Here is a 27829-nt window from a genome sequence, read left to right as displayed (position 1 = left end):
AACATTCATGTTTTAGCTTTCTACATTTACTGCATGATGACAAATTGTGTCTATTTTCCTTCTAAGAGGAAAATTTGAAACTTTGAAGTTGAACTTTGATTGAAGCAAACTCCTGAGCTAAAAAAGATCAACCCTTGAGCAATAAAATTATCCTCTGGGACTGGTTTGACAGATAGATGAAGCAAATTATTGTAATTATACCACTGCCTATCAGTCAGCTGGGCAGAAAAATGCTGTTTAGTGAATTGAGAGTAGATTGAATCATGTTTTGGCCATTTGCTTATTTGTGGCAGTGCAATTAACAACAGCCTAGCAGATTTGCACATAGGTCGAGACCACCCCAACAGGCATGGAAATTCAAGTACTGTGTGATGTTTTCCTTTTTCCAAGCATCTGCTCAATGACTGCCATCCACAGGGCCTGACACACACGCATGCATTTAGAATGGGCCTGCAGCCCTCTGACCGGGAGACTGAAACTCAACACTCATTTAGCAGTGGCTCAACATACGGCCCACTTCACAACTTCACACAGCACACACACAAACGCTTAAAAGTTCATTAGATCAGTATCCTGTCTAAATTGCCTCTGTGTAACACACACCACAGGCTAATGCAGGGGGTCTCAATGCTGGATATGTCCACCTTTCTCAGGGCTGCTTTTGTGCGCCCTTGTTTTTACAGCAAGTTTGTTTCCCATTCTGTCATATTACACTTTATCATTTAATTTCACTTTTCATTTTAGTAAGACTTCAGATGATTGATAAACAAATCTGCTTATGCTCATTTTTAAATATGTGTCATTTCTTAGAAAAGGTCAGCGCTGAGTCATTTAATTATCCTTCGCATTTTCATAGATTAACAATAATTTCATGGAAAATGACATTGCTCAGAAGGTAGTCTTGAATATCTCAGGAGACTTAAAACATTGAGAACTTAATTTAACTTTGTTGGCATCTTTTCCATGAAAAATATTTAACATCCATGGAACTTCTCCATTCTATTTTTTTTTTAACAGGAAAAGGATTTGATCATTAAATGTTCTTCACACTAAACAAAAAAAAAAAAATGGTTCTGCTTACTATTTGCTGAAAGGATTTGGGGAACCAATACCAGTTCTTCTATGGCATCACTGTGAAAACCCCCTTAAGGTTTGAGCATCTTTATTCGCTCTCATTTTAACCTCACAAATGAGAAATCATTTGTGACTTTTCTTTTCTTTGGGTGTGTTTAGAGCAGGTCTGTATTATAACGCAATACAGACCTACTTTAGTGGAGTTTATTCAGTCTTATTCACTGTCCCTTTTCCGTTTTCACAAAAGCTTTCAGTTACACCTAGCTTCCTAACTTCCTGTTTCGCTGGGTGTCTGGCCGGCGGTGGGCTGATGTCGTAACTGCGATCAGGAAAGGAACACAAGTCCAGGATGGAGTCCCAGGCAGCTGGCCCAGTGTGTGTGTAGGAAACAGCAGAGCAACTTGCAGCGAGCAGCAAATTACAGTCCGTATCTCCTATCTCTCTCCTCTCTTTTCACTTTCCTGTTTGGACTCTAAGGTGATTGGAGGCACAGGCTGTGACATTTGACGGAAGGAGAGAGAGAGAGAGAGAGAGAGAGAGAGAGAGCAAATAAAAGAGAAAGTATTTATTTACAGTGTGATGATGCTAGTTAAGGATGCGGTTTCACACAGGATGTGCCCCCCTGCTTCGATCTGATAGGGGGCAGGCTGGAGCTCGAGGTGGTGGCCTGTATTGTGGAGCCGGTCTGGATTTTGGGCTGGACCCACTAGCACACCCTCAACGCTGTTTCCTGTCTAGGCGCAGAGAGATGAGAGCAGGTCAGCACAGGTCACTGGGAAAGAGAGCGGAGGGGAAGGACAGTCGAGGGTGTGTGATTGTGGGAGGTGTGTAATTGTCTGAGATATGTAGAAAGGTCATGTGTTGTGTTTTTTGAGGCCCTTTACCTCTGTCATCACCGCAGTGAACCAAATGCAGTCCCACAAGCAGAATCAAACATCCTACCGCTGCTGTATAGCGTTGAATCAGCGATTAACATATACCGCCCATAGTCATTTGAGGTGTTTGTAATTTACAAACTATAAAATATATCAAAAGGCTGATGTAAATCAAATAGGCCTTTTTTTTCCCCCTAAAAGCTTCTTCATTTCATATTTCTGTTTAGGACACAAATTTTAACATTATTTTACATGTCAGATATATGTGTTTGTTCTTAAAAATGTGAATAGTGAGTGTAACTGTTAAAAGTGTGTGTGTGTGTGTGTGTGTGTATATATATATATATATATATATATATATATATATATATGTATGTATGTATATATATATATATATGTATGTATATATATATATATATATATGTATGTATGTATGTATGTATGTATGTATATATATATATATATATATGTATATGTATATATATGTATATGTATATGTATATATATGTATATGTATATATATGTATGTGTGTGTATATGTATGTGTATGTGTGACTTTGACATTAACATCCTCCATCTAATAATATAAGGTTAATGGCCTTAATGAGGCCTAAAAACGCAATGAGACATTGGATCTACTTTTTATTCACGGATCGCTTGTCTAAATAGGGGAAGTGGCGCACTGACCGTTTAGCCTTGCGCTAATGACGAATGCTGAGAAGTTTGAGCTGAGAGAGCAGACTATGGGTAATGATGAAAGCTTTAGTATGGAGATATGCTACTTTGATTCAAGGTGTTATGATTTGTCCTTGTTAAACAACATTCTGTTTGCTTGCAGTGGATGATGTTCTGTGTTTGATGTAACCACTAATTTGACATTTACATCTACAGAATAGTGTTTTTCATAGTTATGAAATTTAAAAATGTATGGTTAGTAACATTTTATGATTTTAAAAAGTCTCTTATGCAAAAACTTTGAATTTGTTTGACTAAAATAAAAAAATAAAAAAATATAATTACAGTTTGACAATAATTGTTTCATATTTTTATGTTTTAAATAATTACTTTTGGGAGGTCCTTTGATGTATAGAAAATGTAAAAGAACAGCATTTATTTGAAATATAAATATTTGTAAGATTATAAATGTCTATACTGTCTTTTTAAAAAACTATTTTAGGTGTCCTTGCTAAATAAAAACATCAGTTTCTTGAAAAAAATATCACTGACCCTGAACTTTAGTGTATGTGCATATATTACAAAAAAAAATACTTTGTTGCAAATGTGTATCCTTAAATACTAATCTGCATCTTAACTATACAATGAATCCAGTCAGTATGGTTTAAGTTTAAACAAGTTCAGTTACTCTATCAGATTTTGATTCAGAAATGCTCTGACTGGTTTAGTGAGTTCATAAAGTGAAGGATTTGTCAAACTGATTCAACCAGTAACTTTGTAAGTATTTCTGAATGATACATGTAGAGAAGCGGTTTGCTCGTGAATCGGTAAACACTGGTCATACTGTATTCACAGTTTGTGTAATTTTTTTTTTTTGCCTATATATTTATAACGATCTGTTTTATACTATTATATATATATATGAATTAATAATTTTATTCAGCAAGGATGCATAAAATTGATCAAAAGTGAAGTTAAGACTTTTATATTGTTATAAAAATATATTTCAAACTGTTTTACAAGTTTTATTTAATTATTCTTTTTTAGAGACTTCTTTAAAAAAAAAAAAAAAAAAAATCATACCCAAATTTTAAAAGGTGTTGTAATTTTATTTAATAAAATATAAGTGCTTTATGTAATTAAAATATTATTTTATCTAATTTTAAGGTATCATTACATCAGGTATCATTACATGTTCATTTTTGACATTTAATTTTGAAAGGTTCACTAGGAAGTTCACTAGGTTCACTAGGCTCAAACGTACAGTGCCCCAATGTGTGAGAACAAGCGGACTAACCTCTATGCTATGGCTCCACTAGAGCTTCATGTAGCTGACGTGTTCATGCCTGTCCCCTGGAGAGCAGGAACAGGAATCTGTCCATTAAAGCAGTCTCTGAAAACACTAGTGTACACTAGGCCAGGGGGGACAGGAGCAGTAAATCTGTGAAAGTGGATCTAGACCTGACAAACATGTGCAGAGCTGAGAAATACAAACAAACAACAGGCCTGTTTGTCTCCCTGTTGGGTTACAGAAATACACACTAACGTACACCCACCCACACACACAAAACACTACAGCTTATGCTTCCTGAGTAGAGTCGTAGCAGTCTTGTGGCTCTTTAGTTTCTTCTTTTGTAAACACAATTCACGCCTCTGTGTTTTTGAGTCCATTATCTAACAGACAAGTCAGTCAATACAGTCTTGCGGTCGCACCATTCTGCATTGATGTATGTATTTATGTGCTATATGCAGAAAAGAGCTTCTCTTTTGTGAACATGGTGTAAACAGGCATGTCAATAAACCCATAAGCCGTATCAAGCTACAGTAGCTATTAAAAAAGGCTTATATCTGCTGTGGATTTTTTTTTCTCCCTCTTTTTTAAAAATAATGTTAACGTGGCATTGTAAAAGAGATGGATGATCTATGTGGCAGATTGATCAGCGGGTAGAGACCCCATTATCTCTTTCCGTGTTAATTACAGTGTGCTCAGCTTGTGTGTCAAAAGACGGATAACTGACGAAGGTAAAAGACCTTATTTATGCTTTTGTACTCAGCTGGCGGCAGCTTTCCCCTCTCTTTCTTTTTTTTCGCCTTCTCAGCGCTGAATATTTATCGTCCAGTAATATTACTCTGTCAAAGATGATCATCTCTGCGGAGATATTATTCACTATCGTCACCTTCACAGGCATCCATTTGGACCTGCTCCTTCTCAAGTTACAGACTCTTCCTCTACACGCGGAGTGGCTGAGCAAATTTGCGCAGAGATTTTTGGTCGTCCCCCGGGATGCCAGAAAGGTAATTCGGGTTGGGTAAATCAATATGTGGACAGCCCAGTCATACCACAACGCAGAGACATGGCACCAATCTCAGAATGCCCTGACATTTTGTGGCTTTTAGTGGGGTCACATTTTGCTAACGGAATAACAAAAGAAGAAAAAAGCAGGGAAAAATTTCAGTCGCAAGCATCCAGATGAAGTCGATGCTCATCTGAATAGTTTTAAACTAAAATATCATTTTGAACTAGTTCTGAATTGAATCATCATCCGTTCATATATATTTGGGCCATTGTTATGAAAAAAAAAGCAGAATGTGTAAATTTTTGCGATGAATAAAATAAATCAATTTAGCCAACGTCATTCTGCTCAGGTTTGCCCACTTTAAAAAATTTGTAATGTCTACAGAAAAAAGACTAAAATATGACCGTAAAGTTACCTTACTGTATGTGGGGTGAAAAACTATTAATGGTTTAACATTTAATGTACCTAAATTTAAGCTTTATAAAAGTGAAAAAAATTATTTACTATATGATTTATGGTAAAAAAAAAAAAAAAATCTTACCAGGACATTCCAAGAGGTAAAATAGGTTTTAGTTTCTGTCGTTTTTCTTATTAATGATGTACATTGATCGTTTTTATTTAAAATTTTATCTGATTTAGTTAACGTTTATTGCATTTTGTAGTGTTGTGTTACCCTGATGGTGTTTTGTCTTTGTGTGTATGACTCAATCTAAATAAGGCCTATATAAGCTTCCAGAAGAGGTAAGTTCTTGTGCGTTATTCAGGTTCGGTTGAGCTGCTGCTTCTGTCCACTGATCAATGTTAACATCTGAGTAAAAGCCTAAATTAAATCTGAAAAATTGAACTAAACCGTTTGATTCATATGGATTAGTTTTCCGATCTCTTTATGAAGATTTTGAATTGTCAAAGTGGTAGTTACAAAGACAGTCAATGGAAGGAAATCTGACTGCACCCTGTCATCAAAAATATCTTAATTTGTGTTCCGAAGATGAACAAAGGTCTTATGGGTGCGGATCGACATGAGGGAGAGCAATTGATGACAGAATTTTCATATTGGGGTGAACTAACCCTTTAATACAGTTACTTTTACATACAGTATGGTTATTTACGGGTGTGACAACCGCATTCTGTAACCGAACTCACACCTGTACATTTTCAGGACTAACAACCACATTCTCGGAAAGCAAGTGCTGTGTGAATGGAACACGACTGGACAACTCTGTCACATCATACAGTGCGAGAGAGCTGTTCTGCGGTGTCTTTTTTTTATTTTATTTTTTTTATTACATTTTATTTTTATTAGAATTTTGTATACAAGTAACAAAAGAAAAACAGACAGGAAAAAATATACAGAATATAAACCACAAGCAAAACAGAACACAGACACCAAAAAAAAAAAAAAAAAAAAAAACCGCATATTTAAAAACAACTAATTAAGTACACTGCTGCACCACTGACATTAGAATCTCAACACAAATACTAAACGGAGATGGTAAAGGTGGTTGGCACTCTATGAACTCCCTTGCTGGTCCAACTCAGTGTTATATTTGTCAAGGTGAGCCAAAAATGGCTCCCAAATATCTGAAAATTTATTAAGATTGCTGTTCTGCGGTGTCTAAAGTGTGCTGCATGTTTTAATTTGTGGTTTCGGTAACTTACAGTGACGGAGAAGTGAGCTGTATCATCAGAAAGTTTTCGATTCAGATTCAGTTTTTCTCCAACGGAGCCGCTCCTGTCAGTTTTGTGTTCTGAGTGTGACTCAGATGCACCGCTCTCCACCCAAATAAAAGCTGCTGTCATTTAATGAAGGTTTGGTGGATGAACTCGTGGCTCAGCTGGACTCTTGTTGTGTCTGTAAGTGATAAGACTTTTTTCGGTTTTATGGACGTCGCCATCTTTGATATTACTTCAGTCACTGTTGCCATGGTTACTGGTAAAGAAAATGTGCTTGACTCCTGTTGCGTGTTCATACAGACAGTATTCCAAATACAACTATAAGTTGCTGTGTGAACGGAACATTTCAAAACTCACACCTGTGTGTAAATGACAGTGTGAATGTATTGCCATTTTTATGGATGGGCCACATGCAGCGAACTCTGATTCATCATGTGGCTTTCTGTGTTACCACCTATTATTATAGTGGTTATTAGTCAGTTTTACAGTAAAAAGCAGATTTTAGTAGTTCAGATGGATTATTTTAACAATCATATAGTTTTATACAGCCACCAATATGTCATTCTGTAATACTAGGAACATTGTATTTTTAATGTAGAATTCTGCCAGTTTTAGCAGGTAATTTAACAGGATGTTGTTTTGCTCTTTGAAATTAACCCAGGTACATCAAAACAAAGCTTAGTCTAAAAATAATGCTAAAAATAACAATTAAAAAACATCCGTGGAGGATTTTATGTAGCTAGCGTTTAATTTGCTGACTAGATAGCATTTAATGTTTAATGCGCTAATGTTTTTAGATTTTATTTCTCAAGTACATTAGATACAGTATGTTAGATGTCAACAAGCAAAAAACGAGATGTGTGATGTTGAGATTTGACAAAATCACCTTACACTACTTACACTAGGGTAGACCTTACACCGAGATCATGCAGCGTGTTTATTGTTTGCGCTGTGTGCCGAAGGGCCCCTTCTTCTGAAACACACAGCAGTGAAACCCCCATGAAGGGACTTTTCAACTGTGTTACAGATCTTTTTTTTCCTTTTTTCTTTCTTCTTATCACTGAGCGTGTGGTGTGAGAGGTAACATCACAGCAGTCTTTCCTGTGGTTTCATCTGTCAGACCTGATCCTCAGGCCTGTGTTTTTACCTCGCACCAGAAACAACACACTGTTATGAACCCTCACATACACGCGCATTCTCTCGCTCTCCCTTTCAAAACCATTTATTCTTTTCATCACTTCCTGTCTGTTGACCAGACTGAAACAGCTTTCTGAAAGGCTGTCTGGAGTCAAGCTTGAGAAACTGAATTGGGTAAACAACAAAAAAATGTAGATTCATTTGGTTTTCTTTGTGCAAACAGGTTGTTCTGCCCAGGATTGTTTGCAATTTAATATTGTGCAAGGTGAATGTTATGTTATTGTTTTGTCATTCCTGCGTTGATAACGTTATCTCTCATCGCTACACCAAGTCTGAATGAGAGATATTATGTGTGTTTTGCAAAGGAATTTTTTTTTTTTTTTTTGTGTGTATCTGTGTGTGCGAGTGCATTGAGTGTTATAATGGCTATCATGTCAGGAGTCAGACGTTACGGTAAGATGTCAGAGCATCACCTGGTGGACTAGCACAGAAAATAGGCTCTCGTGCAAATAGCAGACACCCACATACAGTATAACTATGAGAAATCCTTTCACGCCACATATTGACACATCTCTGAATTGATTCCAGCTCAGTTTGTCTCCTTAATTATTATTATTTTATTTTTTTTATTTACAGCTGATTTTAGTTGTATCACATAAAAGCTTGTTTTTGCCCTAGAGGAAAAAATGACTTTTTATGTCATTGTGACTTTGTATCTCATAAAAAAATAATAATAATGCAACTTTTTAGATTCTTAATATATTTTATTTCTGTCAAATGTATCTTATAATGTGTAAAAAAAATTCAACTTTATTTTACCATTACCTTCTTTACTTGTGAACTTTAAAGCAAAACAATGATTATTTCCAAACAGATTGGCAGACCACTCCCCCTCATCTTCTATTGGTCAGCCAAATGGGTAGTCCTGCTCCCAAATCCAAGCTATTGTTTGAAAGCAAAGTTGACTTAACTCAGTGTTTTGAAATGGCTATGAGTGAATGTGTTTAAAATTTTAGAAAAAACTTCTACTTAACTTTCTAGTATACAATAAAGACTCTTGTCTGTGTTGTAAAACTATATTTAGATATATGTACATTGTTTTAAATTAATGTTGTTGTGTATTTACAAATTTTATTAATAATTACACATCAAGTTTAACTATAATCAGTTTTTTTTTAAATAGCAACCCCATATATACATCTCCAACATTAAAGGGATAGTTCACTCAAATATATATATATATATATATATATATATATATATATATATATATAAACATTAATATTGATTGGACAAAAAATATCACTTGAAACACTTCTCAAAATTTCTTCTTTTATGTTCCACAGAAGACAAAGTCGCTCGGGTCTGGAATGACACGAGGGTGAGTAAAAGATGACAGAATTTTTATATTTGGATGAACTTTCTCTTTAATAGGAGCATTCTAATATCTTCTCAATCTGTATTTTTGCAAACTAATCACTCTTCATAAGTGTCTCTCTAATAATATTGAGGTAGTTCAAGCTTAGAAAGAGAGTATGTGACAGAGAGTAGGTTTGGTGGGGCCAAGAAGGGTCGTGATCTTAACAGATGTCACCTCACATGTCACCTCACCATCTACACGGTTGCCACAAACCACCATCCAAGTGTACTCAAGCGCAGCACACTATAAAAACACTCACAGTCACCTCTTATCAGATTACCATGCCTTATGATTGGCCTTCCATTGGCCTCTTTATTTAATAGAAGGTTCCTTTCTTCTTTGAGATGCCATAGAGTGTTACATCACTGCGCTTGAGCCCTGTTATCTATGTTGAGGCCTGTTCTTGTAATGGGCTTTATTGATCTAAACAACATCAGGCTGGCCGTGATGTTATTAAGGTGAAGATAACTTCACTGTAACTTCCACTCAAACAATGTATTAGTGTTTTATTGGGTTTAAATAACTTTGGCTTTTAGACGCTAATGTAGCCGGTTAGTCACCCTGCTCTTTTATGGCTGCAGGATCTTAATAAAGCTTTCCTCTTTACATCCTGCTGTGTGTGAGTGTGTTTGTGTGTGAGAGAGGACAGGAGATGCCAAGTGCTTGCTGGGAAGTTTCTGCATCTTTAGTAAACAGCAGGAACTCTAAATAATCGGAGTAATAATATGTTGGCGGTATCCGTATTAAGCAACGCATTATCTAGCAGTGGTTCATTCCGACCCGGACCTTTAAACTCGATCCACAATGCTGCCTTTTTTCTTTGTCAAATTAACATATGTGGTAAGAATTATTTGTGGGTTTAGAGTCATTTGTTAACTGCATTTTGCAGTGAACTGTTAAAATGGATGTTCGGATGTGTTTTTTTTGTCTTCCAAGGGCACACTGAATCCAATATTTATGAAATAATGATCTCATTCATCTACAGGCATATTTTCTGTGGGAAATTTAATTTGCAGCTATTTAAAGCCATGCGTTTGGTAATGAATTATTTTGTCATCCTGCCTCTGATGAGATTCATCTTTAATAACTGTAACAATTATTTTATTAAAAAAGAGGAGCCATGCATTATGGCTATCTCAGCAAGGTCTAGAGCGTGCAAGGATTCTCATTAGGAGGGTATTATTACCCCTGCTGGGCTTTCATTCACACTACCCAACTTAAATTACATTATGTGTCAACAATGTTTGCATTAAATTTAAGCAGTCATATTTACCAATTTTTCCCTCTCTCTCGCTCCCTACTACTGACACATTTAGATGTATTAAAAAGATAAAACACAGTTCTAGATCTGATAGGATGGCTTATTGAACGTTTACCTCAGTGCTGACTTTTAATAACGCAATGAAATTGAATTTGTATGCCAGTTGTTTTTTATTAAAATGTTTTTGAAAGCTATAGCCGGCCATATTGTTGTCTGAGAAGTTGAAAACTGTCTTTAAAACAACTTTTGTGTTACACAGAATGAAGAAAGTTGTGAAAGTTTGTAGGTTTGTAGATTTTGTCTAGCAGCAAATGAGCTAAATATCAAATAAACATTAGACCAATGCAGCATCACCTTCTTTTTTAAGAAGGGGCTTTTTGATGGAAAATTATCTAAAGGTGCATCATGACAAAAATCACAGCTGTACTAAAAAAAGAAATATGTTTTGCATATTAAAGGCATGACCAGCAATACTCTATGACAAATGTTGCAATTTCTGTTCATCAGCCTCTCAAGGAAGTTAGAACGTTCCAATCGGAAACAAATACTGTGTAATACCTATTTTAATGCTTCCCCAGTTTTTTTGCTGATGCCTATAAAAAGTTCCACAGCACATGGAACCATCTGCCAACATGGAAACCAAATGTTGTAGCCTCTGTTCCGCATTTTACCTCGACGCACTGTACACAAACAAAATGTTTATGGCTCACTGAGCTGAACCTATCCTGGCCCAAGACAGAAGCGAAATTGCTGAATGTGAGGTAATCGTTATTTCAGTTTGACCACTTCCTTAAACTCCTGCTATTACTCATAGTGATACTTTTCCAAAGAAAACCTCTGACTCTCCTGTAGGCATAACGGTTTGGTCGATTTATGTAAATCAAATATTTAGCTGGACTTTAGAAGTAAAGTGGAGACTATGATTATCTGTACCTGGAAATTGCAGTGTCTGGGAGAGGGCACTGTGATGGAGTGGCAGAGCAGTTTGTCTTTAATGTCAGCCATTCTTCAGTGTCTTGTTTAGTTCTTTTGCAACATTGAGAGACTTGAATATTAAAGAACGGTGTTTGCCTGAGTTTTACAATGTTTGAGCTTTTGATTATGAGAGCACCAAGATGCTTCAACAGTGTCTTTGCTTTATTTACTGTATATTCCAAATTCTGTCATGAAACTCTAGAGGGCGCAGGCTGATGGGTCTTTAATGCAAACTGATGATATTCACAGAGTTTAACTACTTGGCACATGCTGACCGATTCATGTTCAATACATAGCCAATGCTTACTGCTTAACATAAGTGGCTGGCTAGCATTCACTAAAGCAGTTTGCGGCATGCTTTCAGAGTTCCTCTGAAACCCTCCACCTTCCCCAGCTCCACCTGTTTAGTTCTGCTATGGGTTATTATATATGCTATTTGTGCTGCAGCAGTATGTCTTAAATACTCACAGCACCGTATCATTGTATGATTCAGCACTAGCAAGCTGTTGTACTTGCCTTGCAGCAGTAGGAATAATCTAAGACAGCAGCAGATCTATTCCACCAAGACCAAATACATTAACATTGTCATATCCATCACCATGCAAAAATCTTTAGAGAATTGCAATGATGGAACTATTGTAATGAATTAAATCATTTCTTAAAAATGGTTTATTAGTAAAATGTATAATACTTTATTCTTTATTTTAAAAGGGATAATGCACATGAATTAAGATAAGCACTCAAAGTTTGTTATATAAATGTGCCAGATTTAGCCATACAGGCTGTTTTTCATCTGAAGTCCCTGACAGGTTGATGGTAAAGCCCACGAGTACATAAACAACAAACATTCCAGCAAACATTGCCACAAACATAAAATACTTTACCTATAAAACCCAGAAGCAAGAAATAAACCACTACTTCAAAACACATGTTTGATTATCCAATAACCAACCTTTTTATAGATTTAAAAAGAAATGAGCAAAAATGTAATATTATTTTTACTTCTATAGGTATAGTATTCCAGGCATTAAACATTTTGAATCTACTTGACTGTAATTTATGGTAGAGCCTATAATTTAATGTTCTGCAGAAGACAATTGTGAATAAAATCACAATTTTATTTTATTTATTTTTTTTTTTTTAGCAAAAACATAAATATTAAGATTATTGAATACTAGCAAAAGGCTTTCAGCTACATAATCTAATACCCAATTTTTTTTTCAATGTCATTTATTTTACCCCATTGGAAAAGTGTCTTGTTTTAAGCATAAACCATTTATATTTTAACAGAAAATCAAAACAAAAATACTGATTAAAAAAAATAGTGTTGTCACATGTCATGTATCTACACTTTTATTAACTCTCGACACAGGTTGTCAAATGATCTTCATTATCATCACTCCATCAGAGTGACGTAATCTGCTAGATGTAGCCACCTCTTCCAGCATATTACTTGGATTTTTAACCCTTGTTTTCCTTCAAGGACAAACAGTGTACGTGATGGCAGATCTCTTTGCGAAAGTCCCTGAGCTCTCCTGAAGAAGCAGATCCCTTTTCAGTGCCAGCTGTTCTTCCAGATAAACTCTGCTGTGTGCTCGCAGATTCTCTTAATATGATTCCGCAGGGTTGGGCTCAGGAGAATAGACGCAAAACAAGCGTGCCAGGAGAAAGAGCGTTGAATTTTTAATCAGCAGGCCCTCGTAGTGCACCAGCACTTTTTTAGTAGGCAGCCGGCTCATTCATGAGCAGATGTTCAGCGCAGGTCCAAGCTGCAGTTAGCATGAACTCTGCTGCCCTCTCAGCCGTTGGCTGCAAGGACGTTGGCAGTGACCCCGGCATCTGAGAATTCATTCCCGGCAAAAAGCACCGAGCGCCGCTTCGCCCAGACCCTTTTTTTAGCCACGTTGCCCAGCCCAGGAGCTGGCCAGAAATGGAGGAGGGCTTTTCATTTGACAGGCCATCAGTCTTCGCTCTGACACTGATGAAAGACTCGCCCGGGTCAACTCAGGGGACCGGCCCCAAAAATTCCTGAAGACAATTTTGCTCAAGTTTATCATTAATTTTTATGACGTCCTCTGTATGAAAATAAGCCACCTGGCACGAAAACCAAAACAGAATCTTGGAAAACAAAAGCGACCTTTTTTGCGTCATTTGGTTGAAGGTACCCTTGAAATGGGGAATTGCTATATCAGATTAACGTAGGTGGTTTAAGAGAACACGCTGGTCAGGTTGGTCGCTATGCTCGAGCCCAGCTGCTGCTGTGGTTAGCCAGGTGGTTCGGTTAGCGTGGTGACCTCAATACACCTCAAGAGACTCGAATAACAACCAATACAGATGAAGCATTATCGTGTTTCATTTACATAACACCGTTATGTTGCAGTACGTCCATGTAGCCCTTTCCCATCAAACGACAAATATGCCAAACTGGCATATGTTCTGCACGGAAAGTGTGAAATGTTATTCTTTTTCGTTGCGGTGCATGTGAGGCTGTAATTGAAGGATGATGAGGTTTTAAGTTCTTTTTTTTTTTTCTCCCTTCAAGCACTTGTTTCTTCAGCACGTCTCCTACTTCACACTATCTAATTGGCCGTTTTCAGGTTGGGTTTATGAGAGCAAAACTAATTAGTGTTTCTAAATTCAGAGAGCAAGAAAGAAGGAGAAAAAAAAAAGGAAAACATGGTTGAATGGATTGTTCTGGTTTCCTCTCTGGTGTCAGGCTCATAACAATGAAATAAAGAGTCTAATCACTTTCAAACTGCTTGTTTTTTTTTTTTTTTAAACCAGCACTGAATGTCACTTTCTCTCCTGGCATTTTGTTTGGCACCATCACAGGCCCGGGAATAAAGCGAGTGCTTGCCCTCTTTACAAACTTTTTCCTTTGTAATTCGTGGGAAGGTTTTGCAGGGCAAAAACAATGCACGTGTTGTTAGGTGGGGTTGTTTCTTCTTTTGATTTGGAACGTCCTGGTGAAAGACGGGTGGAGGGTGGAGAGTTTACAGTAGCGTTGACTTTTCGCCTGTTACCTTTATTCAGAGCTCCAGCTGCAGCGCGCCCTCAGGAAGGCCACCACGGGAGCACACACACACACACACGCCATCCCCCGTGTGAAAGCAAGCACTGTTTGAGTTGGCATGCATAACTTTTGCTGCCTATGCAAGAAAGACACCAGCGGCGGCCACGCTAGCCAGACGGGCTGTCGTTCTTCTAATCAGGATGTACCTTTTCCACCTCTCTCAGGAAACACATTTCTGCCTCTCCCTCCCCTCAGCGGCAAAAAAGCGTGGGTTGGACGGGAGGGAGAAAGTCGGTGAAGATGAGTGACAGGATCAGAGTCCGGAGGGGATTGGGCTAATCTGAGTTTAGTAGCACTCCCTCAACACCTCACCCTCCCTACCTCCACTGGGCCTTCATTTATATTGAATAAAAAAGTTTATAGGTCAGTTTAACAATGTGCCGTAAAACTCGCACTATTTTTATTTTTCCACCTCTCCGCCGGAGGGATTCGCATGGAGAGGGCCAGTAATTAAGAAGCTGTGAATCCAGGGTTAGGGAGGAAGAGTGTTTAAATGCAATTAGAGCATCTGCTCGAATCAATTTGAACCCAATTACAGTTTTCTTGAATGTGCTATTATTTGTTTAATCAAGGGAATTTTGCCCTTTTAAGATGCTAAAAATGTATTGTGAGATTATTTAAACGCGGAGAGACAATAAACTCGGCGGAAGCGGGTAATGAACAATTGTTTCAAAGTGACCTCTCTCGTTGTGCCCTCCCTCGTTACCTTGTTCTTCTCTGAAAGGAAAACTCCATTTGATTTGTCTGGAGATAAAGCTATCACAATATCGGCTGGATAATTAGCCCAAAATCCGCATCAGTTTTTTTTTGGGAACTGGATGTGGAACAGCAGTCTCTGATGATTCGAAGTTTCAGTAGATTTCCTCATTTCTCACTGATGTTTTTTCTTGTCTGTCCTTCTCTCCTTTCTGTCTTCCTTCTCTTCCACCAATCTTTCTACCTGCTGTCTGTCCTGCAGGAAGGAGAGTGCAGTGGTCCAGCCCTGTGGATGCTGAAGGGTATGCCTCGTTTTTAACAGTGTATGTGTGTGCCTAGCCACACTTTTGAATGAATTTCATTGCAACAGATAACGAAATATTAAACCAAGTGGAATTTGCAAGCAAATGATGCTAGGCCTTCTCAAAACTGCACTTTGTAATTACGTTTAACCAACTGGTCCCAAAACCATTTTTAGTAGATATGTGAAGTCAGTTCAGCTCTAGTTACCTTCTTTGTTATCCGTTCACGTCAGTTCATAAAAATGCAAATTTAGGAGATGTGTGGTAGTTTACTCTTTTTAGTCTTAACAGTAATTCTATAAAGCCCAACAAACATTTTTATTTATTTATTTATTTGAAATAAATGTTACTTGGTTTAACATTGAATACATACCTAATGCAGTTTTTATTCATTCATTCATTTATATTTTATTTTAATGCAGTTTTTTTTTTTGTATGTTTACTTATATATATATATTTTAATTACCACAAATTTTACATGGCTTGATATTTATTTTGAATAGATTCTATGTTGAATATTTATTTATTTATTTTTAGAATAAATTCCACATGGTTTACTTTTTTATGCAGTATAAATGTTTAGTTTAATAATGAATGAACGAATTTGGTTTAACACTTGGTTTAATATTTTATTTGTGTGTAATGCAGTAACATTCCTATATTTGTGTAGAAGTGTGAATTGATTGACCCATTCAGACACTTTCAAAACACATCTGTTAGAATTTGCTCACAGTTTAGATGGCTTGATCAGCACGTACACAAGGTCCGTTCCAGATATTCTGAATTCTAAGATTTTACACAGTTTGACTAATATACCTCCAAAGTCCTTTTTGATCCATATCTCTTGTGGCCTTCACTTCCTATGTGATGTGTAAACACAACAAACAAACCATGAGACTGCCCACATGTCACAGTGCCAGTCTGTGTTCAAATTCTGTTGTTTACAGTAAACATTAATATATATTCATGACCTTGAGTTATATAAGCATCCTTTTGCGGCATATGCCATGCCATATTAGTGCTTATTATCATATTGTCTCTAAAACAGGTGCTCAACAAACATTAACCTATATATATAAAGATATATATATATATATATATATATATATATATATATATATATATATATATATATATGGAGTGTTTCTAAATGTCTCAACTCTGTCATCAGTGTTTGATTTTAATTATGTATTTTATAAAAAGAATTGCATTGTGAGATTAATGGAGCTTTGCAATGTCTGTATTCCTACCAGCCTGGCCAGGCGACGTTTTAGAGAAGTGCCTCTAACAGTTACGCCCGCTTGCAAAACTGTGTACGTTACAGATTGATAGTAAATGGAAAACATGAATGTAAATTGTGTCATTTGATAATGTAAATGGAGAGCCTAGCTATTTTCCCCCACCCCCATAAAGAAATCAGCCCTATTTACATAGTCAGTTGTGCTTATGAGACTTATGGAAATCAATCTCTTGTCATTTTCCAACTACACAATTTCACGTTAGTTCAGAGATCACATATTTGAAAGTCAATATTGTGACATTGGCTCAGCTCCATGTTGGCAACATGAATTAAACATAACAAACAAAACAACACACTCTTCTGACAAACTTTTAGATGAGCTTTAATGCATTAATAAAATGCATGATTATTTCCTCTTGAATATTGATTTTTCAGCGGGTTTTACGGAAATGTTGCACTTATGAAAGTCCAAACTTTTGGCGATCCGAGTTGAAAAGCACTCCAAATACGTTTAAGTGCAGGTTATTATTTAGTTATTCAGATTTATGACCATAACAGAAAGTAAAAGCAGGTGGATTCGAGTCTCTCCATTAAAGTGTACTTTCCAGGGTCCGGTTTTAAAGTGGCCAGCAAGGTGGCTGTGACAAGAGTTATTGAGGAGGGTCTTCGCTTAAACGTCTTGCACATGGTTTACCACTTTCTTTAAAAGCACTTTTAGGACTCATAATTGCTACTTAAATGTTGCAGATGGGTTATGACTAATGAGAGGACTACATTTATGAATCTGCATGAGTACATGAAAGCTCTCCTTGCTGTTGAATTTAACCTTTTCAATATTGACTAATTATTTAGGTTGGAAAAGATCTTAAGACACACCGCAGTACTTTAATACATTCCATTAGTTACATTAGTCGACACCTTTCAGAGCTTTCTACCTCATTTTTTAAATATCTTGATTGTGAAGCCTTTGACTGAGGCTTTGCACTCTTGTGCAGAGTATGACATTTAATAATTGAACCGTGCAGGTCGGTTGGCTGTTTAACAAGACCTTTGAGCTTCGTTTACACCGTTGCTGAATGTGGCACAAATCTTTTTTTGTTTCCTTAGTGATATGTGAACATTGTAATATTAAACTAATACCTGATTTTTATTTGTATTTTTTTGGACAGAACTACGATGTTAGGTGTGATGCCTGTTGCCTGATTAGTTTTTGTGTTTTAGCTTTTCGTCCACGCTTGTTGGCTTTGAGGTCATATATATACATATATACAGTACAGACCAAAAGTTTGGACACACCTTCTCATTCAAAGAGTTTTCTTTATTTTCATGACTATGAAAATTGTAGATTCACGCTGAAGGCATCAAAACTATGAATTAACACATGTGGAATTATATATGGAATTATATACATAACAAAAAAGTGTGAAACAACTGAAAATATGTCATATTGTAGGTTCTTCAAAGTAGCCACCTTCTGCTTTGATTACTGCTTTGCACACTCTTGGCTTCTCTTGATGAGCTTCAAGAGGTAGTCACCTGAAATGGTCTTCCAACAGTCTTGAAGGAGTTCCCCGAGAGATGCTTAGCACTTGTTGACCCTTTTGCCTTCTGTCTGCGATCCAGCTCACCCCTAAACTATCTCGATTGGGTTCAGGTCTGGTGACTGTGGAGGCCAGGTCATCTGGCGCAGCCCCCCATCACTCTCCTTCTTGGTCAAATAGCCCTCGATGCCTTCAGTGTGACTCTACAATTTTCATAGTCATGGAAATAAAGAAAACTCTTTGAATGAGAAGGTGTGTCCAAACTTTTGGTCTGTACTGTATATATGTATGTATGTATGTATATTCAGATGTATGAGTGTATGAGTTCAGAATGCAAAAGATGACATTTTCATCTAAAATTAGGATTTTTATCAGGCTCCTATATTTATGTTCAGTTATTTCACTTTAATAGCCTGGAAAAGGACCTGCACATTGTCATTAAAGTAAAATGACTCAATGACTAGGAATGACTAGGAGCTTGATAAAAATCCTAATTTTAGATGAAAATTTCAGATGGCACTCAGAGGCTTTTGCATCTGAACTCTTCATATGTATACATATATATATACTCCTAAAAGCAGACAATACAGTCTTTTAAAATCTATTGGCCGTAAAAAAAAAAAAAAAGGTTTGCTTCGTTATGTTCCACCCCAACTTCCTGTGTAAATAGGAAATACCTCAGCACAGGAAAGAAAACTTTGCTCGGCAAGCTATTTCTTTAAAAGATCATGTGAACAACCTTACAAAAAAGAAACTGAGCAGATAATTGGACTTGCACACTGTGGTTTGTGTTACCAACATAACTTTGGTTTCACATATACAGAGTATTATTTTTCAGTTTTTGTTGTAGTCATTTACACTACCGTCCAAAAGTTTGGAGTAGGTAAGGTTTTTTTTTTTTTTTTTATGTTTTTTGAAATATTGCTCAACAAGGCTGCATTTATTTGATCAAAAATACAGTAAAACAGCAATATTGTGCAATATTACAATTCAGAATAACTGTTTTCTTTTAATATATTTTTAAGTTGTAATTATGTGACTTTACTCCAGTCTTCAGTGTCACATGATCCTTCTGAAATCAGTTTAATATGCTGATTTGGTGTTAAAGAAACATTTCTTATTGTTATTATCAATGTTGAAAAATTTGTGCTGCTTAATATTTTTGTGGAAACCGCAATATTTTTTTTTTTTCAGGATTTTTTTTTGAAAGTGCAAAGATTTATTTGAAATGGAAATGTTTTGTAGCATTCTAAATGTATTTACTGTCACTTTTAATCAGTTGACTGTATCCTTAAAGGTGTCCTATTATGATTTTTCACTTTTTCAACTTTAGTCAGTCTGCGATGTTGCTGTTTGAGCATAAAAAAAGATCTGTAAAGTTACAAAGCTCAAAGTCCACTTCAAAACGAGAAATGACTTTTCAAAAACTACAATGAATGACTCGTTTGGACTACAACGCATATTTTCCGGGATTTTTGACATCACAAATACTGATGAATGGGACGAGACCTGGTTGAGCTGCACTAGAGAAGTCAACGAGTGTTATCCCTGTGTCGGAGACATGCTAGGTTTCCCAAGGCAGATGAACTTAGAGTGGTTACAATCATCCGGGTTTATATCGTGCTCAAATTGATTTGATTTACACTGAAGCTCACAGCTCACTATGAAGCTCATTATGGTAAGGGACATGACATTTCCCGACCAGGCACCAAGTGCTGCCAATCACAACACACATTGGCCTGGCTAACCAATCACAGCACATTTTGTGTTTCAGAAGGAGGGCCTTCATTTGATACAGGAAGTATTCGAGCCGTTCATGCCAGACTAGGGAAAGAGGTGTTTTTCGAGCAAACTAGTATGAGAGCCTGTTCTAGTACATCCCCAAAACAAAATCAAGACTTTGTAAAAGAGCATAATAGGACCCCTTTAATGAAAAAAATCTTACTGACCTTTTAAACTTTTGAACGGTGAATATGTTTGCTATATGAATGTGTGTGTTTAAGGGAGCTGTGTAATTAAGTAATTCTAACTGGAATTACTTTTTTTGTATGTCTTATAGTGTATTGTTTTTTAAAAACATTTTGGTTTAACACACTGCCTTTTAATTAACAATTAATAATTTAATTTAATTATAAGGCGTATTGCCTTATCTTTTAATAATTTTGTGCTTTAAAACTCCAGATCCAGTCTGTTTTATGCACACACACACATTGGCAATGTCATATTGTTCAGAATGGTGACATAAGGGTCAATCCCATCTGTCCTCCCCCTCTCTCCCTCTGCTCGGTGGTGTTATACGCTCCTGCTTCACACAGATCTGCCAAAGCGACTCACCCCAGCCTGTTTGTGCCCTGTCTCTGTTTGTAAATACACAGACGGAGGACACGGGTGCCGCTCGGGGTCATGGCTGCCTCGCGGACGCTCCAAACCCAATGTGACAAGCAACAGATGAGTCACAGCACCCCGAATCTAAAGAAGCCGACAGTTTCTCTCTCTGTCTCGCACTCTCTCCCCTTGGGTCACATGAAGATTAGTGACACCTTCGCTGGCATCCTATAGGCCTCTGCCGAACCCTGCCATATCATCCTGCCTCAGTGCCATTACCCTCCCCCTTCCCTTTCTTCTGTTTATCTTTTTCTTTTCTCGCCCCGTCATATTCAGTGCTGTGTTCTCTTTTAAAGGTCTGGCTCCTTCTCTCCATGCCAGCTAAACACAAGGCATGTTTCTTTGGATCAGTTTATATAAATGGTGATGGCTTTTCTTTGAATATTTGTATATTATTTTATTTATATTTGAATTATAAAAAAATGAGCAATACATGCACACAGTACATACACAGATACAAAAATATAAATATAAAATTGTAATTAGAGTTCTACTTAATTATATATATGAAATTAACCTTGTCTGTGTGTATAATTAAAACATTTGAAGAATTTCTAAAGATGCTTTTTTTGTCACTTTAAATACACAGTATGGTAGAACATGAGAAATAAATCTTTCTTTCTTTATTATGGCACATTTGAAGAGCCGTATCTTTTCACTGCTTGTTCCTAAAAAATACGTTCATCATGTTCACACACTTATACTTGACATTTTTGTAAGATATTCAGACATATTTTTTCTTTAGAGAGATAGACAGCACCGAGTCAGCATCTCCCTCTCAAAGTCAAAAGATCAAAGCATCTCTCATCTTGTCCTTCTCAAAAGCTGAAAATCCAGCTTGTCTTTTTTTTTTTTTCAGCCACACAAAGTAACAAACGCTAGCCGGTGTGCTCGGCCCCATGATTACCATCCTTCCACCGTAATCTGTCCATCTTTTTAAGCAAATAGCATGACCTTGCATAACCGAGGAGAACAACCTAGTTCTCTGACCCGATGAGGGTGTTTAAATGCTAAGCTGGATGGGATGATGAGCCCGGAAACTATTTGCCAACTTTAAACGGTAGTTTGACCCTGCAGTGATGACCCACGTGTTAGATTTCTTTCCCATGTGCTCTTGCAAGCAACCTGTGATTTTAAGTTCATGTGTGTCTCTAGGCTGGTTTTTGACTACAGTCGCTCAGAGCTGTGCAGTTATGTTATATGTAAATGTAATATTATCAACACATCCAATTTGGTTAAATGCTGTAGTGTAGGCGGCTGTTTTGATCTTTGTACCCACAACACTTAATTCAGACTTTGGGCACTTATTGCGGTAGTTCGGTGACTCTGTGTTTCTAAAAAATAATGCTGCAGTGATAGGAATGTGAGTGTTTAGTATGTATCTGATTGATCTTTGTCAGGCAGGAAAAAAAAAGACAAACCGCTATCATGTAGTTTGTGTGTGTGTGTACCTGTTTCAGACTCGTATGAAAATTGCTGCCATATATCAAGATCTAAAGTGAAGCATTTCAATATTCAAATACAGATCCAAAACAATTTGCAGGCATTACTTTGCATAGAGTGTTATTTGTTGACTCGGAGAGTGTTGGAACAAAGAGCGAACGCTGGCCGATGGGAAGCAGAAAAAGATACAGCCTTTTTTCAGAATAGCGGGAGATAAAGGTGTGGAAGCGTTGAGTCTACAAGTACATAAACATACTGGTAAGTTATTTAAAGAAAAAAATACATTGACTTGTGCTTTGATAGTTTATTTTTTTAAATAACATTTTATTTTTATTGCTGGGCATTAATTAATCGCATCCAAAATAAACGTTTTTGTGTAGATAATATGTTTGTGTGTACTGTGTATATGTATAATGTATATATAAATACACACACATGCTTGTATACATTTAAGAAAAATTTTATGTTTAGATATAAAATATATTTATATATAATATAAATGATATGATTATAAATATATACATGTAAATATTTTGAAAATATATACTGTGTGTGTGTGTCTTTATGTATAAATAATAAATATACACAGCACACACACATGTATTATATAAACAAAAACTTTTATTATGGATGCAATTAATCACGATTAATCATTGCCCAGCACTAGTTATTTAAAAAGAAAAAAAGTTTTGTGGGATTTCGCTTCTGTTGCATGTCTTCCTCAAAACATAAAGACATTTTGAGGACTGTTTCCATGCACATTATGGTATAAATGTTCAGTTTCTCACACTAATAATACAGCTCATTGATCATACTCTGTAGGCAACTTTTGTGATGCTCATGGTGCTTTTGCATTCTTTTCAAAGCTCGAATGTCCTTGCACTGTAATTGCATTGACAAGTCTGACCAGCACAGACTTCCGAATATCTCCTATCCTGTTCTGTAGAAAAAAAGAACTACATACAGGTTTGCAGCGACATGAGGGTGACTAAATGAAGGTGGAATTATCATTTTTGAGTGAACAAACCTGTTTGAGAGTTCTCATGTTGAGTCCACGCCGTTGCCGAGCTGAAAATGGCCCTTAAAACATCATAATTTCTCTCCACATTTCAACACAAAAGACTCTATTGTGACCATGCTGTGCAGATGTTTATTTAAAGTCTCCTCTCTCACACAGTAACGTACATTTCACCCAAAGAAAACACACCACCCCCCTTCTAGCTGTGTATGTGAGAGTGTGTGTCCATGAGTGGGAGGCAAGGAGAGGGAGAGAAAGAGTGGAATAAATTAAGAAACAAGTGGTGATTTAGTGGGAGAGATAGAGACAAGACCGAATGTGGCGGGGATGGGACAGATAGACAAGCGGGAGAAATAGATGGGGTTAAGAGGCGCGAGATGGAGAGACTGGAAAAAAATAGACCGCCTGAATGTTTGACAGGGTTAAACACAGTGAAAGATTACCAGAGAAATCTAAGACATCTGTAGCGAGTATCAGCAAGAGCATTAATTAGGAGGAATCAGCGGTTTTTAATTCTTTTCTATGTGCTCGGCAGTAATGAAAGAGATGAATAATTGAAGGGAAGAAGCAGCCTTAGAACACTGTTTAAATGTAGCTAATGTCACTTGATTTATTCATTTATCGTATCAACATAATTTCAATAAAATACTTGTTTACATTTTTTTTTTTTTTGTTCTGCAGATGGAATCTCTTACGAGGAAAAAAGCAAAACATTTCATTGCGACACCTCAATGCCACAACGTGGTACACTGCTAATATATATTCACATACTTATATATTTATGCATGTATATGAATTAGGTAGTATAAGAATTAGAAAGAAAAAGCAGAAATTACAGACAGTTTATTGCCTTGTTTTAGTCTGATCATTTTGTGAGAATAGCTTCATGGTTTGAGATTGATACATAGTCATAGCACATCATTCACTCAGAATGAGTTATGAATTGAAGATTAGTATATAGATTTAGGGGTTTAGAATATCCCTAGCCCACACTATGAGCAATAATCATAGTGATTTAGCCTGTTAAAGACAGTAGAAGGAGATGAATCTACCCTAAAGACAGTGTCCAGTGGGGAGGAGACTGTTATTCAAATTAGGGTCTCATTTATTCATGTAATCCATGATAAACCTCAATAGAGGTGCAGCATGTCAGAGTGTGTCAACAAATTGCATTTGATGGTGCTGATCATGTGACCTTAGTGTAACCAGTTTTACTATAGTTTCCATGGGGGTTCAATTATGATTCATGATTTAAGCATGCTGTTATTGTTTTGTTAACCTAATAAACTAATAGCGAGGTACGAGGCTGCTTTAAAAATCCCCTATAAGCTCCACTGATCATTCCTTTTGTTGAATAATTGATTTTTACTCGCATTTTAAGTAAAATTAATATCTGATCAAATTAATATTAACACTGCCTGAAATATTTATGATGAGTGATAAAACTATGAACTATCTGCAAGATGATAAATGGCAAGAAAATTCCAAATTAAGATAGAGCCATTAGTCTGTTTTTCATTTCGAGTTTAAGAAATAAATGAGAGAATTATTTTTTCAGCTACATGCAAATTAGACAAATTGTGCTTGTTGGACAGAATAAGGACTAAATGTTTTCTTAAGTCCACAATAAGGACTAAAGTTTGTAAGGAGACTGCAACTCAAGGGGAGATTAATAATGTTTTCATAAGTGTGTGTTTTTAGCAGTTTATAGCAACTAGGTGTTTCCAATAGAGTATGATGCGACCAAATTAGACTTTTGCAGCATGTTCACAGTTTTGAGAGGTTATGTTCAAATGTAAACGTTTTATAATGCTGGCTTCCCCATCTCCAACCTGTGATTTATGTTTTTGAAATGACTGCAGGCACGAATCATTAGAAAGCTTAATTTATACATAATGACAACCAAAAGAGTTAATGTGCATTCAACAGTATTTCTTTACATCTCAATGTTAGATGTTGTTCTGTATGTCACCCATATGATGCATAGTGGGGTATATGGAAATAAATGAAACCGATAATGTCCTGGGGAAGCGTATTCAAAGCAAGCAGTCAGCCTAAAGCAATGCACAGTTAACATTGAGTTGTTATGAGCAGGGATGCAACGATATCAAAATCCCATGATATGATAATATCTCAATATGAAGTTCACAATACAAAAACCCATGGTCTCAGTCTAAATCACATTCACACTGGTGTTTTAGAAAGCCAAATTAATTAGAATTGAATAATAATAATGATAACAACTAGGGGTCGACCGATTATCAGCGCCGATATTAAGCATTTTTATTGTTATCGTCATCGGCCATTATCAAAACCGATTTGCCGATAAAACCATTTTATTTTGAAATGCGCAATCTGGCACTGATCTAGCCACCTCAGTCAGATCGCACCGCTCTGTGGCCTAGACTAAGCCCCGCCCATCGTCCGTCTGATTTGTTGGGAGTCACGAGCCTGGCCAATCAATACGGCTGGCACGGCTGGAAAATGTTCCGCTCTCACACCGAAAGCACAGGAGCTGCTTTAGTGATCATCATCACACATCAATAAGTTCTCTCTAAAATCTCTCGAAGGTAAGAATGCAGTAAACGTTTCTGAAGTTTTAATAAATCACTACACTGGAGTTGCAAAACACCTAAAATAATCGATTTATGATGACAAGCCCCTTTCAGTTATTATACTGTGAATTCCCGGTCAATGTCCGTCATTGCATTGATATGCTTTAATGGATCATCACATCAGTGCTGAGATAGTGAAACTAAAACCTACTTCTCTCACCATTCGGCCAACTTAACGTTATATTGTGAATAGATTATCAACACGAATTAATTCACTCACGTCTGCCGCGTTTTTTTTTTTTTGTGTGTGTGTTGTTCACATAGCTTCACTGAACAGCGTCCGTTCCGCTAGGGCTCTTAGTCAAAAAAATTGCGCATATTTGGAGAAATATTGCTTTATTCTAACATGATTGCAAAATAATTTATCATACAGATTCAGAATTACCATTATGCAATTTTGAAGAGCTGAAAGGGCATCAAGCGCGAGCTCTGACGCCCTGACGCGACGCGAGCTCCCTATTCCTGATTTAGTTATCTCCGCGGCCGCACTCTCTCATTTGACTAATAACCCTATGCTAATAACGTAAATTGTCAATCTCACATTGCACGTTTCTGGATGACACTGTCCTGTATACTTCCTAGTTTGTATCGCCGTGATAAACAGTCAAACAAACATTTAACACATCAAAAAAACAAAACAAAAAAAAACACTATTACAATATGGGTTGTGTGTAGGGCTGCACGATATTGGGAAAAAATGACATTGTGATATTTTATTTTTCTGTGATATATATTGCAATATTTTTTCTTACAAACAAAAATGGGGTGAGCACACTTACATTCTCATTTTAAATGATTTAAACATCGACACCATCGTGCCAATTGATTAAAATGCGCGAGGGAGAGAGAACAAGACAGCGCTCGTGTTTGAAGACGGATCGCTCTCTCTCTGTATCTCTCACGCGCGCTCTCTATCTGTCTCACTCACGCGCACGCTCTCTCTGTCTCTCTCGCGCACGCTCTCTCTCTGTCTCTCTCGCGCGCGCTCTCTCTCTGCCCTGTTAAACTTGCATGTGTTTTTCAGTCCTGTCAATGATAAACTTTCACTCTATGATGGTTAAGCTGTGCAATTAATCCGCAAATCGCATTCGGATTAACTAAAAAAGCACACACACACGTGTGTGTATGCTTTTTTTAGTTAATCCATTGATGTGCATTAGACTATTAATTGAGTAGTCACCTCTATTATTTTAGACCATGTTTTAGTCATCAGAAAATAATTATGAGAGGTTAAGCTATTGCACATTTCTAACATGTAAATTATTGAAGCCAATACTTCACTTTCCCTAAACTGTTTAGCTGTAGTAAAATATCCGTAGGCTTAATCATGAAACATACTGTGGTCCCACTTTTATTAATATTAATGTTGTTATTATGAACAGTTCTCAGAATTAAAGATGTGTTAAAATAATTTAAAGAGAGTCTTTGTCAGAGGCTTTTTTATTCTTAATTTTTACACTAGACACATATCGGTTCAAAATATCGGTTATCGGTCTCCTTGATCTGTAATAATCGGTATCGGCATCGGCCCTGAAAAAATGCATATCGGTCGATCCCTAATAACAACAATAACAATTTTATATTATTGCTGTTCCTATTACAGTAATAGCCACATATTTGAAAACAGTTGCACTAAAATAAATGAAAATGAATATTTCATAGGTACAGTATTATTGTTTTGAACTACAGTAGGGAAATTACAATACTTTTTTCATAATTTCCACACTTGGAAGAGATATTTTGATTTGGACTGCATTTAAAAGTTTTAAACTTAAGCCCTATTTTGACGAAATCGGCATTAGAGCTTTTATTTTGAAGGACAACTCCTGCTTCATTGAAAACAGTCTCACTACAAATTTCATCAAATGTTGTAATCATCTGCCATGAAAATAAAGCATAATTAGTGCTGTTGCATTCCCAAATGTGCTCTAAACTCACAGCGCATTCGATAACGAGTTAATTGTTTTTAGTTCATTTGACTCAGACTATGTCAAAGCATAATGGCCCAAAACACAACTTTAAAGACCTTTTATGCTAGAACAAGACATTTAAATGTATTTTAAAAACTACACTACATGAGACCTTTCGTTTTATATCATCATGTGACCACAATAATATTGCGATACTA

General features: G+C 36.6%; 1 protein-coding gene across 14 annotated transcripts in view; it reads left to right on the top strand.

Annotated features, from left to right (window-relative positions):
• Positions 1-27829, top strand: part of LOC113096129 (forkhead box protein P1-B) — a 175830-nt gene that overhangs the window by 19415 nt on the left and 128586 nt on the right. For 6 of the 14 annotated variants that reach the window (XM_026261609.1, XM_026261610.1, XM_026261602.1 and 3 more), the window contains exons 4-5: positions 9079-9113; positions 15420-15459. The exons of 3 other annotated variants lie outside the window; for them this stretch is intronic. The gene's annotated coding sequence lies outside the window, so the exon portion shown is untranslated. The remainder of the gene's footprint in view (positions 1-9078; positions 9114-15419; positions 15460-27829) is intronic. 5 more of the 14 variants (XM_026261607.1, XM_026261601.1, XM_026261584.1 and 2 more) reach the window with 2 other exon arrangements.

This window comes from Carassius auratus, chromosome 6 (genome assembly GCF_003368295.1).
Source record: "Carassius auratus strain Wakin chromosome 6, ASM336829v1, whole genome shotgun sequence".
NCBI classification, from domain to species: Eukaryota; Metazoa; Chordata; class Actinopteri; order Cypriniformes; family Cyprinidae; genus Carassius; species Carassius auratus.
Note: the sequence above shows the minus strand (reverse complement) of the source record. Positions and strands in the feature narration are given on the sequence as shown.